Below are 20818 nucleotides of genomic sequence, written 5' to 3'. Positions count from 1 at the left end.
TTTGGATGATCTGTCCATTGATGTAAGCAGGGTGTTAAAGTCCCCTACAATTATTATATTACAGTTGATTAGTTCCTTTATGTTAGCGTTAACTGTTTTATGTATTTGGGTGATTCCATGTTGAATGCATAAATATTTACAATTGTTATATATTATTAAAGTGTCCCCTTTATTATTACATAATGCCCTTCTTTTTCTCTTGTTACAGTCTTTGTTTTAAAGTCTATTTTGTCCTATCCCATTGATTTGCTGCTCTGGTTTTTCAGTTATATCAGCAGTTATACACATGGGAAAGAACAATTTTAGGCCATTATAAATGGAGATGGAGTAACCATTTCATCTGTTCCGCATAGTCCAGACATTGTTTCCATGTCTGAATAAACCATGTAAGCAGAATCAATCAAGGTGCTTATGGTGAATTTCTATGTATATTTATTTTATAAAAATATTGATTAGGGACACTTGGGTGGCTCAGTCCATTGAGTGTCTGACTCTTGATTTTGGTTCAGGTCTTGATCCCCAGGTTGTGGGATTGAGCCCTGTGTCAGGCCCCATGCTGAGTGGTGAGCATGCTTAAGATTCTTTCTCTTTCCCTCTGCTGCTCTCCCCCACTTGTGCTCTCTCTCTCCCTCCCTCCTTCTCTCTCTTTCTCTCTCCATATATATATATACATTTTTTTTTTCTCTCCCTTCTCCTTATGGGATCCCTATAACCTTTGATAGAGTTGCTGAGTTTCCTAAGTCTATTCTCATTTTATATATATTTTTTCTGTTACCTGTTCGGCTTGATTACTTTCCATCACTCTGACCTCCAGGTCACTAATTTGCTCCTCTGTTGCCTCTAGCCTGCTATTTATTCTCTTTAGTGTAATTTTAATTTTGTTTATTGTGTTCATCTCTGATTTGTTTTTTTTTTTTTTTTTTACTCTCTTTGTAAAGGGCCTCACTGATGTCCTCTACTCTTTTCTCAAGTCCAGTGAATATCTTTGTGAGTATTACTTTAAATTCTCTATCAGGCATATTATATATATGTGTTTCACTTTGGTATCTTGCTGTGGTTTTGTCCTGTTCTTTCATTTGGGACATATTCCTCCATCTCCTCATTTTTTTCTAACTCTCTGTGTCTGTTTCTGTGTATTAAGAGGGTCTGCTATGTCTCTCTGCTCTGGAAAGTAATGACCTTACGAAGAAAAGTTCATATAGTGCCCTGCAATGCAGTTTCCCCAGTTACCCAGAACCTGGCACTTCAGGAGATGTCTCCTATATGTGTTACATGTGCCCTGCTACTTTGTCCTGGCCAATCTTCCTTCATTCCAGTCATCTGCAGAGTCTCTCTTTGCCTTTATGGACAGGGTTTTGTCCCCAGCTGAGATGGGGCACCCAGTTTTAACAAGTTGTGGCTTGAGCCTTCACAGGGCCCCTGTTCTCACTGCTACCACCAAAATGCACAGGTTGGGAGATACACTGTTGGCACTAGTCTTCTGAGGGAGGGAACCTGCAGCATGAGTAGGTAGGCTGAGGTAGGCATGACTGAGAAGGGTGGACCCACTGAAGAGCTGGGAAGCAGGGCTTGATGTAAGCAAGTTAGGTAGTGAACATGGGCACTGTGTGACTTCTATAGGTGACCATGTGTTTGTCCTGAGGAGCAGGGGAGGGAGACATCACCTGCCAGCTCCTTTGGTACTGGAGGAATCTCCCTCTGAGGTGAGTAAATAATTATCCCTCCAATATACACCAGGAGTTTTTCAAACTGCTGCTTCTGCCCTGTATCTCTGTGGGCTGTTACTTGTGCTGCCTCTTTAAGGTAGGGGACTCCACTTCCTATCACACTCCAAGCTCTCCTGGAACTGAGCCCACTGATTTTTAAAATTCCAGACTTTCAGTCATTTGGTTTTAAGAACTCACAAAATCCAGCCCCTCTCACTTTCAAACCCAAATATTATGGGGGTTCATGTTCCTCGTTTAGGGTTCCTGGTGTGATAATCTGCTTCTCATCCTTCTCCTTGCCCACAACTCCCTTCCAACCACAGACAGCCACGGTCTGTTTCATTCCCCACATCTCCACCCTCCCTACCCTCTTCAGTGTGGCCTCTTCTCTACCTTTTGTTGTGGACTTTGTTCTGACAGTCTCTGGTCATTTTCTGGGTTATTTCTGCTGATATGAGTGTTATCTAATTGTGTCCATAGAATGAGGTAAACTTAGGGTCCTCCTACTCTTCCATCCTCCCAGCCTCTCTTCTGTAGCATAATTGTTTAATGAATAACAATGACCATTTAAATGTCAATGTATATATATTTTTTCTCATTTTTAATGGGTACAAAACATTTATCATAATTTAACAAAATATCAAATAATGGACAATTAAGTTTTCTGGGGAGCAAGGACTGTTAGAAAAATGAGATACTATGCATGCATCTTTATGTAACTCCTCTATTATTTCCTTAGGATAAGCTACGGGGAATGGGATTGCTGGATCAAAGAGGAATCTTTTTTTCAATATAATTTATTGTCAGGTTGGCTAACATACGGTGTATACATTGTGCTCTTCATTTTGGGGGTAGAGTTCCATGATTCATTGCTTACAGACAACACCCAGTGCTCATCCCAACAAGTGCCCTCCTCAATGCCCATCACCCATTTTCCCCTTGCCCCTGCCTCCCCCAATCAACCCTCAGTTTGTTTTCTGTATTTAAGAGCCTCTTATGGTTTGCCTCCCTCCCTCTCTGTTTGTAACTATTTTTTCTCCTCTCCTTCCCCCATGGTCTGTTAAGTTTCTGAAGTTCCACATATTTATCCAAAGGATACAGGACTGCTGACTCATAGAGGCACATGTACCACAATGTTTATAGCAGTGCTTTCAACAATAGCCAAATTATGGAAAGAGCCTAAATGTCCATCAACTGATGAATGGATAAAGAAGATGTGGTTTATATATACGAAGAGGAATCATTTTTAAAGTTATTGGCACATATTGAGTAATTGTTCCCCAGAGAGTTTGCATTTACTCGTGCTTCCAACAAAAGTGTACAAAGGTATCTGTTTCTTTATATGCTATAATTATGAACTCATCATTCAGCTTTTTATTCCTTGCTAAACGGGTGAGCAGAAAATAATAGGACATTGCTTTGGAGTGAAGTTTCTATTCTAAAATTATATTTATTCATTCACTATTTGATTATTGGTCTTAATAATTAAATTATGCAGCTCATGCTTGATTTCAAGGGCATATATAGACCTACACATATCTTAAATATAGAAAAATTACTTTTTTCTAGTCTGTCAAATTCTTTCAAATTCAAAATATCCAATAGACTCTTGGGGGAGAAAATATACATTCATTTAAGGACACTTGTTTTGTCCACTGGAAGAAAAAGAAAGATTAGATAGTAAAATAGTAACTTTATATCTTGTTTATATTTTATTATTTATTGAGAGCTCTGTGTTCCAGGTGCTGAATTAAACTTTTTACATGAATCATCTGTTTTCCTTACCCATTCTTATGTAGTAGTAGTAAAGTATTCCCACTGTTAAAAGTGTCATGGCTCTAAGTGATAATAACATAATTTGAGTCCATGTTTGTGCAGGACCAGAATTACTAATAACTGCAATATACTAGTTTTTGTAAAGTGGTCTTATGTTAATGATGATATGAATCAATTCTGTCTTGATGAATGAAGAATAAGATAATTAATGTCATCACATCATACATCTGGTAATGATGTTTTATTCCTTCATCAGAAAGTTAAAGAATGAGAAGGGAGGGGATTGTCTGCTATTTTTTACTTTGTTCAGCTCCCTTTCTTGATGCCAGATTTCTGTTTAAGCCAGTCACTTAGGGCACAGTGGTTTGTGTGAGAGCTAATACTCTTCTTTTCCCATGGGCACTTGTCCATCCCTCTTCTGTTTCTCTTCATCTCTTCTTGGGGCAACATGTAATCTGCCAGGCCTAACTCATAACTCACTCTGGGACCTGTATATTTGCCAGAAGTCAGAACACTGGCCTTGGTGGTTATGTGGTCCTTGCTCTCTGCCCTCTGGAGTCTAGGGTGAGAGATCCTGTCACATTGGAAAGCGTTAATCCTGCTGTCTCTCAAGCTACCAGCCCTGCTATATTAGACCACAAGCTGAGTTTTCTTCTCTTTCTATAGAAAGCAGTAGCACATTAGCCAGGATATGGCCTGGGTTTCTGTTTTTTATAGACTTGCAGAGACCATGGGGAGGCATAACTGTCCACAAGTATCTCGAAATGTTTCTTACAATTTAATCTTTGTTTTCCTTTATGTGACTAAGGTTTTCACTGTGCAGATCTGGATCTCTAACAATGCTTGCATAAAAGTTTACATTCACCCTGATATTTTTCCATCTTTTAGCCTAACAGAATGGGAACTCGATATAGCCAGAATTATATTGCTTTACACAGCAAGAGGGACTTTGTTCATTTGTTCCTTTCACAAATAGTCAGTGAGGGCTAAATGTATGCCAGACACAAGGAATAGAGGAGTGAACCAGACAGACTAGATCCTCCCTTAATTGAATGACATTAGGGTAAGAAGGCAGCAATGAAAAATAATCAAATAAATGAGATTTTTTGAATGAGGTTTTTGATGCATGCTACGAAATAAATAAATGTAGTATGTTGTAATAGAAAGTGATGGTTTAGGGTGGTGGAAAAGGCTATTTCCAATTGAATGTCAGTGAGGAGGTAACATTTGAGCTAATACTGGGTGACTAGAAGGCACCAGCTATTCAGAGATCTAGAAACAGACAACTCCAGCATGAGAGAACAAGGACAAAGACCCCAGGGAGGAAAATATTTTGGCCTATTCTAGAAAGGCAATGTTGCAAGAGCATAGGGAATGAAGGGTAAAGGTGGGAGAATTCACAGGTAAGGGAAAGTCAGATCAACTGGGATCTAATGGGCCATGGAATTTAGATTTTGTTCTAAATGGAATAGAAGACTACTGAAGAATTTGATGTGGGAGTTGGAAAAATCTGTTTTATATTTTTAAAGCATTACTCTGGCTTTTATGTAGATTATAAAGGAGCATAAGTAGAAGGGAAACAACCAGCTGGGAGGCTTTTGCAGGAATTAAAGCTGGAGTTAACAGTGACTTAGACCAGGATAAAAATAGTGAAAATAAAGAGAAGTAAACAGATGTGGAATATGTTTTTTAGGTGGAGATAAAAGTATTGTTGATGGATTGTATGGTAGTAGTGATGGTGTTGAGGTGAAGGAAATACAAGAATCAATTATAGATTTTTCCCCTAGATAACTCTATATTTTTCACCTGAGAAATTGGATAGAAAGTGATGACATTTACTGAGTCAAGGAAGATTCAGGAAAAACAGTTGTCATGGAGTGGAAGTTAAGACCTCTGTTAGGCAAAATTATAATTGATATGCCCTTTAAGATACACAAGTGAAAATGTCAGTCAGTTAGTTGGATTCTGTGGGATTTAGTTGAGATTAAAGAATCTTCTTTTAATTAATTGAATCTGATGAACAAAATTATGTAGTTTTGTATGAGGAAAAAAATTCTCAATCTAGCATCTCTATTTCTGTCAATGATGCCATTTTTCTTTTTTCTTTTTTTTAAGTTTATTCATTTTGAGAGAGAGAGGGAGAGAAAAAGAGCGTGCACACGAGTGGGGGAGGGGACAGAGAGGGAGAGAGAGAATCCCAAGCAGGCTCTGCACTGTCAGTGTAGAGCTCGATATGGGGCTCAAACCCATGAACCACGAGATCATGACCTGAGCTAAAGTTGGACACTTAACTGATTGAGCCGCCCAGGCTCCCTGATGCTATTTTTCTCATTACCCAATGCCTTAGTCTGTTTGGGCTGCTATAACAAAATGCTGTAGATTGAGTAGCTTATAAACAACAGAAATTTTTTCTCATAGTTCTGGAGGCTGTGAAATCCAAGACCAACAAGATTATGTACTTAAATACTTCATTAAAGCACAAAACAAAACAAATGAAACCTAGGTGGGGATTGAATTAAAGAAAGAACATGGGCTTTGGAGAGAGAAAGTTCTTGGGGATTTTGTGAGTTTTCACTAAGAAAATGTGTATAAAAATTCTTTACACCCTATAAAGTACCACCTGAAATCATTCTTAGCATCAGAAATTTATAAAATGAAGCACTATTAAAATGAAGCACCATATTGCAAATTTTCTTGGCTTGGCTGTTACTATACCTTTGTCTCTGGCCACATAGGACATTTTCTTGTATTCTGAAATCCTTTCATTTCTAACCAGAATGCTTGGAATTAAAGAACTGAAATTTGTCACTGTTGAATTAAAGTTTTATACTATTCCTTTGGGTTTCTTTTAAGTTTATTTATTTTGTTCACCCTGTTTGAATTGGAAGAAAAAGACACACAAATTGAATTAGTGGCAAGCACGTTCAGTTGCCTCTGAAGTATGCATGCTCAGGCTCCTTTCTGAATCAACCTACCAAACACTCTCAACCAGCTTTTGAAGAAGCCTGATTAAAAACACTGCCAGACAGCACCCTTAGAATCATGACAACTCGCATGTCTTCTCAGCTTCTTTGAAGCTTCTTTGAAGAAACCAGAGAAAGAAAAAAAAAAAATCACGTTTCATATTTTGTTGTTTATTCACAACAAAAGAAACACTTAAGAATTTAGATAACATACATACATGCTGCCTTGAATTTAGGCTGTCAATTTATGCAGAGTGAAAGCAAAACATACAGCCTCTGTGTGAAGAATGTACTCTGGTACTCAGGCAACGGGCAACCAGACAGAGCTTGACAGTGTGGGCCAGATGAGCCAGTATCCTGCAGGAGGCCCTAACAACATCTACTGCTCCAAGTGCATTTCACTTTCACTCTGCCGCTGTTGGACTAAACAATCTCATAAAAGTTAATGGCCTTCTCCAGGGATGGCAGTGAAATTGCTGGTATTGCAGAGAGTAATTTTTTAAAAGTCATTAAACACCAGTAGAGTCTATTTCAGGTTTCCAGTCCTTTTCCTAAGGGACAAAGTTAGCTTTCAACAAAATGAAATCGCAAGTAGAAAGACACCATGATTTTCAACTTACAGATTTTTCTGAGAGTGTGTTGAATAAAACACTTCACATATTTTTTGGTGAGATGTTTCTTTCTATAGTCTCCTGCCTGCCCTACCTCCCATTCTGGAGTCATGAGTCAACTTGGCTATCATCAGACGGAAGAGGAGAGCTCAGTTCTTCACTATTGGTTTAACTGGGTCTGTATGTGAAGAGTGTCTTCTAATCGTTATCACAAATGCTGTATTTTAACTATGGAGTGAAGAGGGCCTAAAAAGAGACCAAGTAGATTTAGCAAGTTTTCTGCGATTATTCTGAATTGCAGAGGAAATTAGACCCAAATAGACCAAAAAATTTATTTTTATGGAGGTTTTCTGTTTACTAACTTAAGGAATACCAGACATATTATATCATCATTTTGCAACCACAAGCAAATTAACAGTTCTAGGTAGGTAATGGTCACCAAGGACTACTAACATCATAAAAAGAGGTGGGGGGGGGGGTGCGAAAAACCTTTACATTATAAAACCTATGAGGTGTCTTGCCAAAAATATTAAATTTGAATCTGTTCAGTCTTATATGTAAGTAATATCATACAGAAAATATACTGAGTGGAGGAACATGTTAAATGACAGCATGGGGATGTAATCAGCAAAAATGAAACTGCAAAAATTATACAGGAAAAACAACCTGCTCTCTTCAACAAATTGGAAAAACAAAAACAGAAACAAAAAACAACCAGTGAGGAATTTATAGATTTAAAGGAACTTACATTGTGACATATAGACCTCATTTGCATTCTGAGTTCAACAAACAAATTTAAGAAATGATTATAAAATGGAGGAAAGTTGAATTCTGACTAGAGTATGTTATGACCTTATGGAACTGTTTGTTTTTACTTGAGTAGTATTCTACATGAGAGCCCTTGCTCTCAAACTTTTGGGTCTCAGGATTTCTTGTAACTTAAAGAATCATTGAGGACCCTAAAGTTATTTTGTTTAAGTGGGCTATATCTATTGATATGCATGTATTGTAAACTAAAACACAAAAATTAAAATAAAATATTAACTCATTTAAAATAAAAATAATCAGGGCGCCTGGGTGGCTCAGTCGGTTAAGCGTCCGACTTTGGCTCAGGTCGCCATCTCGCGGTCCATGAGTTCGAGCCCCGCTTGGGGCTCTGGGCTGATGGCTCAGAGCCTGGAGCCTGCTTCTGATTCTGTGTCTCCCTCTCTCTCTGCCCCTCCCCCGTTCATGCTGTGTCTCTCTCTGTCTCAAAAATAAATAAACGTAAAAAAAAATTTTTTTTTAAAATAAAATGAAATAAAAATAATCTAGTTACACATTATTTTCATAAAAATAGCTATATTTTCCAAAACAAATTAAAAAAAAGTAGAAATGTGGCACTATTTTACACTTTGCAAGTCTTTAAAATAACTTTCTTTATAGAAAACAGATGAATTCTAATATCTGCTTTTGCATTCATTCCTTTGTGATATCACATGTCGTGTAGCCTCTGGAAAACTTCACTGTCTACTCATGAGGATAGGAAAGAAAAAGGCAACCACAATCTTAATGTTATTTGAAAATGAACTCCTTGAAAGAGTGATGGGGACAACCGTGGGTCAACCGGCCCATACTGTTAGAACTACTATATTAGAGATGCATTCTGATGTACTAAAAATGAAAAAAAACCCACATATTTTTAGTATTAACTTCATTATAATCTGGGATGGAGATTATATTTGATACACTACTTTTTATAATTTGGTAATTGTTCAAACTGGATAGGCAATACATCAGATTCATTAAACTAAGCCTGGTAAGTTTAAGCTTAACAAAAAGGAAAAAAAAATCAAGTGTATAACAGTAAAAGTGTTTTGTAAGTGGGGCAATTCTTTGACTATAATACAACTGTGATTAATTACAATATTGAAATTTTGGACAAGAGAAGTAATAAAAAAAAGATAAGTAGGAATGGGGTCTGCTAGCATTGTCTTTACAAAAACATGAATGAATATACTGTGGGTGAGATGACAATATTTGAACATTAAGATTTTTGGAAAGATACATAGTTTTCATCTTTTAATTGACATTGGTAAGTTTTTGTCATCAGAGTGTCAAGTTACAAAGTTAATATAAGTTTTTAAAGTTGGATGAAAAAGAGTTAAGAAATTGTAGGTCTTAATTTCCTAGGTTATGTGTTTCTTATAGTAGAAATAAAAAAGTAACTATTGGTGAGAAAATTTTCCCACAGAGAAAACATCAATTCTGAATGGTTTTACACATGAGTAATAATAAGCTTTCACTGAGAAGATCATCTAATCTTATATAAAATCTTTAAAAGTGTCAAGGACTACTGGAAAATGTCCCTAATTCATTCTATAAGGCATTATAAATTTGATATCAAAACCAGACAAGGGTAGAAGAAATGAGAAATATTGGCCTGGGATGTAGATGCAAAATTTCTCAACAGAACAATAGAAAACTAAACATAAAATAGTGTATAAAACACAAAATATATATGATGAAGTTAAGGTTTACCTATGGAACTCAAGGAAGATTTAATATCACAAAACTCTTTAAACATCATTTACCATACCAATGAAGTAAAAGAGAAAACCTTAAGACTACCTCAGTAGATGTAGAAAGCAAATCATGATAAAATCGTTAGTAAATTAAGATCGGGAAGGACATCAGCAAGATGGAGAAATAGGATGTCTCAGCACCATACCTCCCATAGAAACACTCATTTTTAACAACTATTCCCAAATAAAAACACCTTTATGAAAGGCCAGGAGAACACCTGCAAAGTTCCAGTACCTTGGTGGACCAAAAAATGTGAGACTAGATGCATTGAAGAAGGTAAGAGCAGTTTCACTTCACTCATGTCACCCCTGTCTCGAGGAAACACAACTCTAGGGAAAGAAAAATGCCTTCAGGTCTTGATTTTTCCCATGGGGTTAAATGAGAGCAAAATGTGACCCCAGCTTTCCTAATCTTTTAGAATGTTGCCCAGGAGATCCATTTCTGCCTTGCCCTACCCAGAACACTGAAGGGATTGAAATGGCTGAGAAATCTCAGGACCATTAGAAGCAGAGAGAAAGGTGGGGCTCACAGAACCCAGGGGATCTTAACAACAGGCCTCCTGCTGAAGGTCTCCACCAAGAGCCCCACCCACAGCTCTGTAGGACGTTTCATCTGACAACTCCTGACTGTGAGTGGATCCACACTCCCAGCAACCTTCACTCCCCTGCAGACTGAACACAAAGAAGCCTCCTTGGATGGCACGTGAGAGCCACCACAGACTTTATAGAAGCTCCCACATGCAACACACAAACATTAGCTGGCTCAACTCTGTCGGATGGGGAAATGGCACATGACCTTGACACTTAAGGGCACTGTTGTGGAGAAAATAAACAAGAGACTCTCAGTACCCAGCCTGGCTTTGCAGAATTAAGGCAAAGTACACAATTCTAACTCTTCCCTCCAAAGAATGCATAAGAGGAGTGGAGCAGTTGCACCATTAGGAAAGGTCTGAGAGACTATCAGAATCTCTAACCAGGCTGACTGGTTAAGGTCTTTTTTGAAGCCAGTCAGTAAGATTGGAGAAGGTAATTGCTTCTTCAAATGTGAAGACAATAATACATAACTTTAAGGATATGAAGAAGTATTGAAAACTATCAAGATTGAACCACCAATAGATAGAAAAATTGAACAGACCAATAATAAGTAAGAAGACTGAATCAGTAATCAAAACCTTCCAACAAGGAAAAAAGCCTAAGATCCTATGGCTTCACAGGTGAATTTTACAAAAATTTAAATAATTAATGCCAATCCTTCTCAAACTCTTCCAAAAAACTGTAGAGGTGAGGACATTTCCAAACTCATTTTATGAGGCCAGCATTAATGTTATACTGAAGCTCAACTATGACACTAAAAGAAATTAAAACTGCAGGTGATTGTACCTGATGAACACTGTTGAAAAATTCTTGATAAAATACTAGCAAACTAAATCCAGCAGCACATTAAAAGGATCATACAGCATGGTCAAATGGGATTTATCCTTGGATTTAAGGATTATTCAACACATGCAAACCAATCACTGTGATATGCTATGTTAACAGAATGGAATATAAAAATCATGTGAACATCTCAGTAGATACAGAAAAAGCATTTGACAAAATTCCTAATATTATACTCAACAGTGAAAAGCTAAAAGCTTTTCTTCTAATATCAGGAACAAAACAAGGATGCTCACTTTGACCACTTCTATTCAATATTGTAGTGTAAGTCCTAGCCAGAACAATTAGACAAGAAAAAGAAATAAAAGATGTCCAAATTGGAAAGGAAGAAATGAAATAGTCTCTTTTTGCAAATGACATGATCCTATGTGTAGAAAACCCTGAAGACTGCACCAAAGCAAACAAACAAACAACTTTTAGAATTAATAAACAAATTCAAGGAGTTTGCAGGATACAGAAATCAGCATACAAATATCAGTTGTACACCTATACATGAACAAAAACTATCTGAAAAAGAAATTAACAAAAACAATCCCGTTTACAGTAGCACTATACAAGATAAAATACTTAGGAATAAATTAAACCAAGGAGGTGAAAGATTTGTACACTGAAAATTATAAAACACTGGTGAGACTGAAGAAAATGGAAGTCAAAGATAGCTCATGTTCACAGATTAGAAGAATTAATATTAAAAGTCTGTAACCCTCAAAAGAACGTACAAACTCAATGCAATCTCTATCAAAATTCCAATAGCAGTTTTTACGCGCGCGCGCGCGCGCGCATGCGCACACACACACACACACACACACACACCCTAAAATTCATATGGAACCACTGAAGACTCCAAATTGCCAAAGCAATCTTGAACAAGAAGTAAAAGGCTGGAAGCATCATATTTTCTGATTCCAAATTATGTTACAAAGTTATAAAATCAAAACAGTATGATACTGGAATAAAACTATGTATCTAAAAACAGATCTGTAGAACAATGAAACAGAAGAGAAAGCCCTGAAATAAACCTGGCATCGTCATCTATTCTTCAACAAGGGCACCACAAATACATATGTCTCACACCGTATATAAATATCAACCAAAATGGATTAAAGACTTCAACCTAAACCTAAAACCATAAAGACCTAAAACCATAAAACTCCTAAAACAAAGCAGAGAAAAAGCTCACTGAAATAGGTCTTGGCAATGTTTTTCAAACATAACCCTAGAAACAGGCAACAAAAGCAAAAATGGACAAGTGGGATTTCACCTAACTAAAAACTTCTGGACAGCAAAGGAAACATTTGACAGAGTGAAAAGACAACCTATAGAATGAGAGAAACTATTTGAGAACCATACATCTTATGAGAAGTTAATATCCAAAATATGTAAGCAATTTTTATAACTTAATAGCAAAACAAAACAATACCAGCAGCAAAATTATCTATCTAGTTCCATTTAAGTGTGTGAAACATTTATGGTCCATTGAGAGTCATGATTCTTGTGAAAATTTGCATACAAATGCAAATGCCTAACAGGGTAAAAAACCATGATCAAATGGCATAATCAGCTTAGTTTGCATGATTCAAGTAAGAAATAAAAAACATAAAAGGCATATTTTTTTTAATTTCTGATTCCTCTTCTCAAATACTCCTTGGTCTATTAATATTATTAATAAATAATATAGGCAGAAACCAGAATTGCCAAGTAATTAAAGCCATGAGTTCACCAGGAAAACTGCCCAGGACTGAATTATGTTTCTATTATTACTAAATGTGTGACTTGGGACAGGATATTTAGCATCTCTGTGTCTCAGAATCTTCATCTGTGAAATGGGAGTAATAGTATCACCCTCACATAATTTTAATAAGTTGTGGTATGGTTTGCATATTGATGAGGAATGTGGTTCTAAAGCCTGAAAAATTTCTACTGCCTCTCCTGTACAGAAGGAACCCAAGAAGTTCTATCCTTAGGTTATGTCTAGAATAGTTTGAAGTTTCTGCATAGTTTTAAGTGATTCCTTGATTGTGGCATTCAGAAAAAGTGTCAAGCATTGGCAAAAAAGCAGTTCAATGACTCTCAACTATAATACATTTTCATTTTCCTAAATGCATGATAAGCACCAAGGGAAGAATGTACTGTATATAAAACCAATTTCCCTGAGCTGTTCGTTATTTATAAACAATTTAACATAAACTCACATGCTGATACTTATTTCCTTAGGTATATTTTATATTAATTGTTTTGTTTGAATTGTATTTGGATTAAGTTTTCAAATTTTAGTGTACTGGAAAGTATTTAAATATTGCTGACAGCTAAAAATTTCAGTTCTCTGTTCAATCCTTTGACCAGTTACCATGGTTTACTGATTAACAGCAATGCATGATTGATTCCTTCTTCCACCACAGGGAAAGTGTCATAACAAGTTTCATCAGATATATGGTACTTCTGGGGTGCCTGGGTGACTCCTGATTTCAGCTTAGATCACTATTCCAGGATCAAGCCCATTTCAAGCTCCACATTGAGTGTGGAGCCTGCTTTAGACTCTCTCTCTCTTTCCCTCTCTCTCTTCCATGCTCACATGGTCTCTCTCTCTCTCTGTTCTCTCTCTGTTTCTCTCTCTAAAATAAAAGTTAAAAGAAAAAATATGGTACTAATAGGTATCAGGGCTCACTAGTTCTCTTTGAAGACTGCAGGGATTTGGATCTAAGTTAAACTGAATTCAGATGTTGAAGTTAGACCAAGAAATTTGCTTCTGAACTTTGTTAATTCTTTAGTTCTAGGAAGTTGATATGTCAATGATTACTAAAAGATTTCTTATTGACTCTAAAAAATGCATAGTGCAAAATCAGAAAAGTCACATTTAGCACATTAAATGTTGATGAAAGAAACTGCATTTTTTTACTTTTGTGAGTCATCGATATTGCAATATTTCAGTATCTTATAGTTCTTGTCATAGGGACAAAGGAATTTAGCAAGCATTTTGGCTGACTGGATGATGATATGATTTGTATGCAGAATATTTTTAGGTAAAGTCCTTTTGGGAATAACACCTACTGAGAAAGGAAAAAACAATATTACATTAATACAGCAGATTACAAAGGGTTAACAGAAATTCTTGTCCTGAAAAGTTATATTGTGCAGGCTCATAGATCAAACTCAGAAGATGGTGAGAGGGCTTTGGCTCTGCTGGCCATTTATCCACAGGAGGATCAGTTTAATAAGAAGTTCAATTGTAGGGTTGGCTTTACTAGAAACATACCAACTCATTCTATTATTCTAAATATTATGGCATTCCTTTCTCACTTGTAAAATTGGAAGAGATTTTCTTGGGAAGAAATAAGTAATTGTCTTGGATCTTTAGAAACAATTGTGAATTACACTGAAGGCAGCTGCAGTAATGTCAAACTGTTGAACACTTGAGATGAGACATTTCTTGGGTAGATTCCATTTTCTTAAAATGTCTGCTTAATCATAAATCCAAGAACTCTCTTGGCTCTCTAAGTTTCTTTGCCACCAGGGTGATTCTGGTAGGTGTATAGAGGTTTAGACTTACCCAAAAATGAATTCAGTAGTAATGGGTATAGTGGATGCTATAGTGTGCAGTCCAGTTACTACCCTTCTAGAACCACAGCACTTATTGCCCCAGTTTACAGAAGTGCTGGTTACTAATAGCTCTTAGCTAATTCTTTCTCTAGAAATTGCCCTTAGTTAGAAGAAGCCACCTCATCGAAGTTTGCTCTCTTCCCTGAGGCAGCCTGTATCTAATAACTGGTTATTGAAGAAGATACAAAGGTCCAACCTCATCACCTCCATTTGAGACTACTTTGAAGGGTCATTCCCAGCTTTACAACTTCCCAGAGTTCTGGATGGGACTTCTGCTGGAGGACTGCATTGCGGTTCAGCTTCTCTGTCTGCCTAATACTGCCTTCCCTTCCTCAGTAGGTGTTGTTCCCAAGAGCACTTTACCAAAAAATATCCTGCATACAAATCTTCATTTCAGAGTCTCTCTCACAGGGAACGTATCCTCTGAGTTATGTCAGGACAATATCCTCTGATTATCTCAGGAGTGGTTCCAAGAAGTAGACTATGAAGTGAGTTGGATCTCCCTTTGGCCAACTGGTAATGACTCCATCGTTGTTGGCAAGTAGAGTACTCATAGACCTCAACATGTTGTAGTGGTATATAGTTAAAACATTCACTAATGGTGAACTAAAATGGGATGCTAGTGAAAGGAAATGCCCCATTAGGAGAATATCTCAGGCATTTGAAAAGTTTTGGGGGATAGTAATTATAAGAACTATGGAATCAGACAGCCTTTGCTCAGTGCTATTGGTACATTTAAGAAAGTCATTCAAATGCTGAGGATAATTAATAATTAGTTAATTAGTTAATGTGAGCTCTGAAAGCCAAAGGGCCTTTTTAGTATCACAAAAAGATACTTTCAAATCCTGAAGCTGGAAGGGAAGAAAGAACCTTTCAAGAGTAGTAGGGCTCCAGAGAAAGTTGACTTTTTAACTGTGGACAAAACTGAAATGCCAAGATCAGAAGCCTAATGGAAAGACATGGAATCCTGGGTCTAGGGATGGGGCCAACTGGGTCACTTTATCAAAAAATCTTAAATTCTTAAATTCTCCAGTTTCCTATGAGGGCACAGAAGTTGTCCAAACATCCCTGTTAAACAATAGGGCTTCCTCATTCTGCTTTGCAAGACAATATATATATTCCTCTCAGGATCTGTCTCCACCTCCTCTCCTGACCATCAGACCAATATCTAGGGTCATAGGGTATAACCCAACCAGGGAAAGGCTAGGTTTTCTAAAAAAAAAAAAAAAAAAAAAAAGAATATATATCAAAGAATCAGTAAGGCCTGGTTACCATATTTTAGCAGGGGCAAAGAGAGTTTTTATAGGATTACTTCTTGAGGTGCTGGATTAGGGAGGGGAACATAAAGTTGGATATGTGAGGGGCGCCTGGGTGGCGCAGTCGGTTAAGCGTCCGACTTCAGCCAGGTCACGATCTCGCGGTCCGTGAGTTCGAGCCCCGCGTCAGGCTCTGGGCTGATGGCTCGGAGCCTGGAGCCTGTTTCCGATTCTGTGTCTCCCTCTCTCTCTGCCCCTCCCCCGTTCATGCTCTGTCTCTCTCTGTCCCAAAAATAAATAAAAAACGTTGAAGTTGGATATGTGAGTTTATTTCCCACTTTTCTGGGATATAGGATTAATTCCCTGGCAAGACTTTAGGAAAAAAGGTGTTAGGATACTACTAGGATGATCCTTGGGAGCTTAGAAAAAACAAATGGCTGTTCTAAATGAAGTGGAAAGTCTTAACCTACTGTGACTAATAGCTGAAATAGGGATCAATAGGCAGAGAGAAGTGAAGAGAGAGGGGATACACTATGTACACCCAGAAAACCTACCAGCTAACAGTGTGGGATTTGTAGGAGGTCTGTGGAGACATTTTGGTTACCAAAGCAAAAAGGATTGTATTGGTGAGAGGGACATTCATGTCACTGGGAAGCTCAATGATATCTTTCCCCTTTAGTAAGGAATGATAGAAAGGTACTATTACCAGACTGGAAAAGGGGGTGATGGAGGCTGGGTACTTAATCATTAGAAGCAAGCTGTGCACAGCTATTGTAATGAGAGGCAGGACTGGAGTGGCAACTCAGGGTCTGACCTTCAGAGATATGAGATGACTAATAAGGCACAATATTATTAGGAAGAAGATAAATGAACAACCAACAAGGATATTGCTTAACTTATGCAACCAAAAGAAATGAAAAATCTATGATTAGGAGGCTAAGGGAACCAGCCCTATGTGGGAAATATGGCGACTCTTTGCCCACGTTCTAGACCTGAGCCAAGTTTCAGGCCCTGAGCCTACTGACTGAAGGAAATGCTGAGTCCACAGGAGGAAGGACTCTATATGGCAACAATTACCTCAATTATTTCCCCAAAGGAATGTATCACCACTTACTCAGTTAACCATATACTGAGGGAAAAAAGAATATCCAGACATTTCAAGGACTCTGGGATATAGGATCTGAGTTGAAGTTGATACCCAGAAATCTAAAGCATCACCCTGGAGCCCCCCTATTAAAATGGGGATATAAGGTAATAAACAGAACAAAGGCCTAGGGATGACTCACATGGGTTGCCCTATCTCCAAACATATAACTAATAATTGGTACAACTCCCACACGAGTTCCTCGGCCTGTGGAATAAATGCTATCATAGTAAGGAAAGTTAGGTGGAAGTCATTGAAACTGGCTACCTCACCCCTAGTTGAGATGGTAAAAAAATAAATAATGTTGCATTCCAGAAGGAATGGCAGAGATCAAGACCTAAAAGAGGCAGAGATGGTTGTACCTGTGATTTAATTTTCCACTCTTACCTTCATGAACATCTTAGATCCTGTTGCATAATGATACACTACTGCAGGCTTAACAAAATTGTAGTCCCAGTTGCAGCTGCTGTGTAGGGATGCCAGAGCATATTAACATAGACTCAGGTATATGGTTTGCAGCCATTGATATGGCAAAGTATGGTTATTTTCCACCATTGTTCAAAAAGTATATTAAAACTATTTTGTATTCATATGAAATAGAAAATATTTAACATGTATGGTCTTGATTCCAGCTATGTTAACTTTCCAACTGTCTCTTAAAATATAGTTCCACGAGACCTCAACCATTTGGATACTTTGCAGTATCACATTAATCCCCTATATTGATGACTCATATTAATTGGTACAAATAATTAAGAAGTGGTGAATATGTTGGAGGCTCTGATAAGATACATGTATGTGCTCCTTGATAAGACATGAGTTATTTAAAAAATAACTTCTAGTTTTTCATAAAATATCTTGAGGAAAATAATAATAATCTATAATATTATTGACTTGCCTTCCATATGTCAACTCTGTGCTTACTACTGTATGTATATTACCATATTTTAATCTTACAACAGACCTATTACTGTTTTCACTTTACCAATGATGAACCTGAAGCTTATAATAGTTACATACTTGCTCAAAGTTTATACACTGGTAAGAAGATTCAGAGCCAGAACTCAGGTCTGTTTGACATCAAAACTCATGCTTACTTACTTCTCTGTTATTGCCCAAATACACAAATGGTTCCCCAAACCTGTAGTTCAGAGTTGATTCTGTAATACTCTTCTGTGGTCCTCTTCACTTCTTTCTTTTTGCCTTGTCACTAAACAGGAAATAACTCATTATTTTAGCCAGATGGCGGCCAATCACACCTCTCTGAGAAAAAAATTCACTGCATTTACTTTAAATGATACATAAATCTTAATGTTTAAATTGCCCTTTCAACATAGTGCCAGGAAAAAATACAGGGGAAATGATTGAGTGTGGAGAGATTTGAGGCTTTCAAAAATGGAAAGGATACATCAGGCTGTTAGACATCCTGCTTTAGGCTGCTGGTTGAAAGGTGACACCTTCTCAGAAAAGGTGCACTTGAGGAGTCTTAAAGATATTTCAAGAAGTCATGATACCAAATGGAATTGGGAACCTGGCCAAAGCAGCATTTTCCTAGAACATTAACTATTATTCTCCCATTTGTCATCATGAATATATATTTGCTCCATAAATGTATATGTAATGGAAACATTCTAATAATGATGATTACCTACTCCCAAATAAAATTCTCCTTTGTTCTTAGAGCTGTTTCCTCTGTATCTGTTGGACTTATATTTAGCCTGAACTACTGTCCTGTTGGAGAACATAGAACATGTCTTTATAGCCTGGATTTTCATCAAAGAAGTCAACCAAAATTGTTATAGAATTATTAATTCAATTTAGGCCTTAAACATAAAACAATATCCTTTGTTGGCTGCTATCACTGGATAGTGACAGAAACCAGAAAAGGAGAGATAAGGATTTATTATTAACTTTGCTTCTTAGAAATAAAAATACAGGCAGTATACCAAAGAGGCTTCCATTTATGCTGTAAGAAGTAAATGGAAAACTATAAATGAAATAACTTTTGTTATTTGAGTTTTATAAAGTTTGTAACTTAGTTCTGCCAAAAGGCTACTTAAACTTAATTTACCTCTATAGGGACCAGAATTTCACATTTCACAGCGAACAGAAGGTTTGCTGAACTTTACATTGAAAAACAGAACTAAAAATTATAAAAGTATATTTATTAAACCAAGTACTATAATTAGGTTATTATATCAAACATACTGTAGCTAATATTAGGAAGGAATTAAGTATAAATCAAATTCCCCTTTTTTTTGTGGGGAAATCAGACAAAATCATTTTGTGTAATGTTATAACATCCTTCATTTTACATTTGACATTTTATAGAACAATAAAGGGTCTTTTTTTGTAAAGACATGGAAATTTCATCAATTTTTCCAAATGGTCTTTTCAATTTGTTATTGAAACCATTCTCTTTTATTTATTTTTATTTTTTAATTAAAAATTTTTAATGTTTATTTTTGACATAGAGTGTAGGCGAGGGAGGGCCAGAAAGAAAGGGAGACAGAGAATTTGAAGTAGGCTGCAGACTCTGAGCTGTCAGCACAGAGCCCCACGTGGGGCTTGAACTCAGGAATGGTGAGATCATGACCTAGCCAAAGTCAGACATTTAACCAACTGAGCCACCCAGGTGCCCCCAAACCATTCTCTTTTAAAGTGTTTATTCTGACATCATCTTTATCATTGTTTTCTTCTTCACTTTTAAACTAAACTAACTCATCCAGGTCACTATTTTTCAATAGTTTTGCCTGTGATTCTCCTGCACCTATTTTTATATTTATAAAATGGGATAATCATCTATAAACTGATAGAGTTTTATAGAATGGGAAAAGGATTAATGCAATTGCTGAACAGAAAAAGATGTTTCAAGTGGGAACTAATATTTAAATTAATACTTTTGTGCTTTGACTTTTGCTTTCCTAAACAATAACATGTCCACAGAGACTTAGTGAATAAGAATTCACAGAATAGAGGAGTGGTTTAAAGAAAAGCCTGTGGAATGAGATAACATGTGTATTAGTCTATTCAGGCTACCATAACAAAATACCACAGGATGAGCAGCTTAAACAGCTGAAAGTCCAAGATCAGGATGATGTCAGGATTGGTTTCTGGCGAGGCCTCTCTTCCTGGCTTGGCATTTCCCCTGTAATGAAAAAGAGCAAGAGAGATATCTAGTGTCTCCCCTTTTCTTATAAGGATGCAAATTGTAATGGGTTAGGGCCTCTCTTATGATCTCATTTAACCTTAATTAGGTCTATAAGGCTCTATCTCCAAATACAGTAATATTAGGAATTAGGGCTTCAGTATATAGATTTTGAGGGATAAAGTTCAGTCCCTAGCAACATGTGTTCATATGTAACTCCATTGCTTCCCTCTTGTTTGACCTGGGATAGATTTTAAACATCACTTAGCCTTAATTTGTTAATCTATATAATGTGGATAATTACTCACCTCATAGGATTTTGACATGGTTCAAACAAACAATGCATTTTAAGGACTTAACATACTACCTGGCATAGAATAAGTGCACAATAAATATTGATTGTTATTCAGGGGTTCCTGTTGATACCCCAGTGCTAATAAAATCAGAAAAATGAAAAGGGATTGTCTCATTTTCTTCATGACACTAAGAAATGGGGAAACTGGAAGAGATCAGGAAGATAGCAGAGTAGGAGGTACTGAAGCAACAGTTACATCATGCAACAAACTCTGAAAATGATCTAGGGACTGGCAAAGCACACCTTCCACAGCTAGTCATA

General features: G+C 36.9%; 1 non-coding gene across 1 annotated transcript; it reads left to right on the top strand.

The window, feature by feature from the left end:
* The first annotated feature begins 234 nt into the window (after positions 1-234).
* Positions 235-364, top strand: LOC122199043. Its single transcript, XR_006193313.1, has one exon. It is a non-coding gene; the product is annotated as a small nucleolar RNA SNORA20 (small nucleolar RNA).
* Positions 365-20818: the final 20454 nt, after the last annotated feature.

The sequence above is a fragment of the Panthera leo genome, chromosome C2 (genome assembly GCF_018350215.1).
Source record: "Panthera leo isolate Ple1 chromosome C2, P.leo_Ple1_pat1.1, whole genome shotgun sequence".
Classification (NCBI taxonomy): domain Eukaryota; kingdom Metazoa; phylum Chordata; class Mammalia; order Carnivora; family Felidae; genus Panthera; species Panthera leo.
This window is presented reverse-complemented; position numbering and strand designations above follow the sequence as displayed.